Here is a 5,416-nt window from a genome sequence, read left to right on the forward strand (position 1 = left end):
AGGGAAAAATCGTGAGGGAGGAAGAGCTGTCCGCCATTAAAGCCGAGGAAGAAGAACAAAGAGATGAGTGGAAGCAAGCCAATTGGGAGTTACCCGATTATGGCTTTGATACCATAAAGACTAGAGCAAGAATAACTGAATCATTACATTAGGTGAGGTGAGTATATTCTATTACATAGACACTGTACATGGTTGCTAAAAGAAAGTACATAAATATATATCGATACATGCTTAGAATACAACAATTATAAATGGAAATATATGATCGCATATCATCCTCTATTAGTATGGATTCACATTTGAATGTTCTATTTTATGTAATTTTTGTGGATTTTTCTGGAACGTTAGTAAGTTTGCTACTTTCCCAAAAATGATGGTACCTGGTCGATAAATCCTAGTTTTCTAGAAAGGGTTCTGTTCACTTTACTAGAACTCTTTTTCTCGAAAAGTAATGAGGATATCATTACGAGTAAGAGAATGAAAATTACAAGATCAGAACAAACGGATGGCAACTACATAAAAAAAAAAGTAGAGGAAAACACCAAGCAAATAACCATAAAACAAATGTAGCAGCCAATCTGATGCACTGATCAAGACCTCCTGCCATCCCACATGGACCTCGATAACAACCAGGGGGAGGGTCCTCCATGTGGGTCTCAGTCATCCGAAGTCGATGTTCCAAAGAAACATCGATGTCAAAACAAAACATGAGGGATCTTGAGCCATACTCGTGCACTATAAACTTGTCATGGTGATGGCCTGCTAGATCAGACCAATAATCAAGGTCGAGGAAGACACCAGGAGCCGACCAATCCAACAAAGTCGAGGAAAGCGCCAAGGAGCCGACCAATCCTGCCAATAGCATACCTCAAGCCAACCAATCCTGCAAGCCGGGGAAGGCACCGGCGACGAGATATACAAAAAGAAACGAGAGAGACTGATGTTTGACTGCAACCGCTCCTTCAGTGGTCGGATCCAACCCGACATAAACGAGTTGGATCCGACCCGACTCGGTCAAAGCGGACCATAAACTACCTGACCCAGATCGAAATGGATCCGATCGAATCTGACCGGATCGCGATTCGATTGGTTAGATCAAGCCAGGTTTGACCAGATCTGAGCAAGATCCCACTAGATGTGGTCGGATTTAGCTCGATCCGAGCAAAGAGCATGAGGTTGACGGGGTGGGAAGCAGAGGCAGATGCGAAAGCAGCATCAGCAAAACCAGAGCAGCAGCAGCAGCCAACAGTGGAACATCGCCGATACAGAGCCAAAAAGGAGCAAAAGCAGTGGCAGACGATCGAGCAGCGCTAGACACCAGGGTTCAGGAGCTGCCAAGCTCCACGTCGAAGACATCACGGCAAGATATCGCCTTACAAAAGATATCCTGTGGAGGGGCGTTATGGCTGTGGATCTTGGCGAGGTCTGGCGGGGGAGATCCGATCGTTGGAGGTTGGAGGACAGTGCGGATGTAACACCCCGAATCAAATCCTAATATAGAACCAATTTGGAGCTTGTCAATGCATAACGATGCCAAATATATAAATAAATAAACCTGAATGCAAACTCATAAATCCTCATTAAACTGTTTTTCTTTTCAAATTTTAAAGGACGCCCAACTGTACACGGAAACAGGCGATTCATCAGAACACATTTGCGCCGAATTAGCAGCTTCCAGTCTATTTGACAAGGAAATAACAATCAGAATTTAGGATAAATGTTTCCCAAGTAGATATTTGGCTTTATAATTAAAAACTAGTGTCCCCACATATCCATACACACATATTCATATACATCCGTACAAGCAGCTTTAGCCCGTGCATGCACGCGCATTGACATAAATTACATGTATTTGTTGGCATATTGACATGCGATTAGATGTAACTGGCCTATAAGCCCGCACTTTGCGTTGGTTTTGTCTTAGTCATCCTCAAGAAGTTTATCGATTGATAATTCGTTATAATACTTGTTAATTATTATTTTATTAATTAATTTTTAAATTAAAATTAGATCTACTTTAAAAATTGGAGAGATTTTTTGATATTTTCCTGAAATTATTTATCACTTTTAATATATTTAAAATCTGAAAAAAAAAAATTTGAAAATTTGAAAGATCTTATGATGTTTTCATGAAATCATTATTTTTTTCACTTGCAATTATCAATTTAGTGAAATTTATGAAAATATTTGATACATTATTATTATTATCCAAAAAATATTTTTGACCCTAGCAATTATCCCATTTGGTGAAAGTTGTGAAAACATTATATATATATATATATATATTAATATTTAATATTTTTCTCTCTAGTTTATTATTGCTATTATTATTATTATTATTATCATCATTGTTGTTATTATTATTATTATCACTACTACATACTACTCCTACCAGCATCATCATAGTTATCATCTTTTAAAGTTGAATTGTAAATATATATATATATATATGTATATATAATATATAAAAATTTCTTCTAATTAATTAATTAATTGTTACATTATTGAAAAAGTGATTTTCATGTGCATTCAATGTAAGTAATTGATAATTGTATTAATTAATTAGGTTGTCGGTTATGAACGCATGAGAAGCTCCCATTTCGTCGAATGTGCATATGTGACGAATTGTGGTGATAGACCCAGCAATTATATATTATATATAGATGTGTAATTGTGAGAAAAAGATAGGAACATGTCTTCCATGGAATGCTTGATTTCAATGGGACTTTGGGTCAGGCAGTTGCAAGACCTCTCGATTCTCCATGGTCAGAAGCTTCATGTCCATGGTTCTCACTGAACTGGGCCGACATGCAAAAAGAAAAACCGCAAAAGCCCAAGATGTTTACGTGGGCCTGTCCATTTAGATAAATGTTCAGACTGGCTTCTTTCCCAAATCTGTCTTCCAGATTTTTCACAATGACCCAAGGTTACGCTCTTCTTATCTTTCCTTTGACGAAAAGATTATCGCAGGGGACAATTAGGTTTCGTTAAAACTAAGGTCCCATGTTTCGACCTTTCGTAAGATCGCATGCATCTCCTTCCCTTCTTTCTACTCTCTCTGTGGCTACGACTTTGAATTTGCGATGACGCATTCATCTCTTTAGTAAAAACATCTGGGCAGACGCCAAATGTCAGGAGCTTCGTAAGCGCAACTTCTTTTCTGTCGTTATGTCTTTCCTCGATATGTGGCTATCTTCATCGCTTTGAGCTGCTGGGTAGAGAAAGAAGCCGACCCTAAAAGAAGTCCCAAATTTATATGTACATATCTGCTACTCTTTGTATATATAAATGTGTATATATATATATATCTGTAGCCTTTCTGTTTTGAGATGCCGCTACTTTTGAGGACTGATTCCATGCATGTCTGCATGTGTTTCATTTCGTCTTCATCGCTTAAAAAAGCTCTTCAATTATATTTGTATTTGTTAATGCTTCTGATGGGTATGTGCTTGGTTTGCATTTCTTTTTTACTACTCAAGAATTAATGTAATTTTAATCTACTGGAACGTGTTCTCTATACCATTGTGAAAAGATGGGATATATTTACCTTTTGGTTGTTGATGAGTTTTTAGCCGGCTGCATAATGAAATCCTCCGCATAACAAATGTCAATTTTGTGAGAAGATGCCCTTAATCTCAATCAATGAGATTCACTTATTTTGTTTCTGCATTTAATATATCTTCATAGAGTGGTCATTGCTCAATTTTTCTGGAATATTAGATTGTTATATACCTTTGTTCTGTCAAAGAGGCCTTTACAATTTTTCTTGTAGTTTTTTATCGTCTTTCAAGATGTATCACGCCTTGGTGCGTCGTTATATTTATGTAGATAGTTTATCGATTTGCATGATAATTACTTACTTGTGCATTTGGCGTACTCGAATGCAATAGTTGTGTTGGTGGAAGTCCAACCCTCGTGGGTGAAAAAGAATTTGTTGGTGTACTTAGTCACGATTCAATAATAATAGGTGCTTGGATTCTCTGTTGGGAGTTTATTTTTCTTTGATGGGGAGGTTTAATTATCATCCTGCATAGTATTTTTGCAATAAATTCAGAGAATAAATAATAGTACTGCTCCTTCCTCAAAATGGCAATGGGCATAATTTACAATAGAACACCTGGACTAAATTATCTGAAGATAGAAGTGCACATATATATTTCATAAGAATGGCATGGTAACTGCATTACAGAGCTTAAAAACATGTAATATTTGACATTCTAGATATGCACATGACAGTTTCTGTAACATGTTTTTCCCTAATGTACACTGGTTCTAGTTCTTTCTTATTTCAAAAATTGACATTTTTTTATATCTCTAATAAGGGTTTGGTCATATAATTCTACAAAAATTTCTTTGACGGTGTATGTATTGTTGACATTCAAATATACTGTGTGAAAGACAATGACATGTTTCATAGCAAATAAACAAATTAACATTAAGGTTTAATTAACATCAAGATTATGAAGGAGAAAAAAAATTTCACATCTAATAGTTTAAAAAACATGTTACAAAAAAAATGTTATATATGCTTTGACGATGGACCTCTTGGTTCAGAAAACCTCTTCTCAGGGTCTCTATGTCGGAAGAAGAACACTTCACCTATACAAAAGAAAATTCCTTTTTCAGTGAGGGGTGGAAAGGACAAAAAAGGTATTTTCATATAGTAATATGACCTATTTGGAGATGTTTGGATCCATTAGAAGAGCTGGGAAATGAAATTGTAACTCAATATCACACACACACATGTTAAAGCTTGGAGTTTCATTTCTTTGCAATGGTCGAATCTCCTTAACAATATCAGCAAAGCTTGTATATATATTTTTTAATTATTACTTACATATTTCTGTTAGTACTTGAAAATTTTTAAAGATAGAGCTGGCCTTTGGACTCTACAGGAGCAACAAACCATCATGTCAGTTCAGCTGCAAAATTTTGTTCTTTCAGTTGTGCCATGAAATTACCCAAGTAAAGAACTTATCAGTATGTAAGTTGTAAGCCTTTGGTTAATACCAGAAGAACTTCAAATTAATGACTAAGGATTCTACACAGTGAAGTCAATAATATGTGAGCCAACTGCTTATAATTTTTTTCATATAGCATTTGTGCCAAAAAAAGGAAAGGAAATGAAATATCGAAGTGAAGAACTTCCTAAAAGATGTCTTTCAGCTCTTACCCTCAAGCATCCTACCCTTATCCTCTCTTATAATTTTAGCTTCTCCCGAATTTCGTATTTGCAGGTGAAGTCTGTATGCACATAGTTTTAGTGTGTGTGTGTGTATATATATATATATATATAGAAGGGGATGAGACTGTTATCAAAGTGAAGAACTTATTGGTAAGTCTCTCTCAGCCTTTTTCTGCTCTGATAAAGCTCCAAATGTGTAAATAGTCTGCAGATAAAAACAATAGTCATGTT

At 35.9% G+C, this 5,416-nt stretch overlaps 1 long non-coding RNA gene across 1 annotated transcript; it reads right to left on the bottom strand.

The window, feature by feature from the left end:
• Positions 1–206: 206 nt before the first annotated feature.
• Positions 207–1,812, bottom strand: LOC116210934. The gene is made up of 2 exons (XR_004157586.1): positions 1,621–1,812; positions 207–1,491 (listed from the first exon to the last, which is right to left on the bottom strand). It is a non-coding gene; the product is annotated as an uncharacterized LOC116210934 (long non-coding RNA).
• Positions 1,813–5,416: the final 3,604 nt, after the last annotated feature.

This window comes from Punica granatum, chromosome 1 (genome assembly GCF_007655135.1).
Source record: "Punica granatum isolate Tunisia-2019 chromosome 1, ASM765513v2, whole genome shotgun sequence".
NCBI lineage: Eukaryota > Viridiplantae > Streptophyta > Magnoliopsida > Myrtales > Lythraceae > Punica > Punica granatum.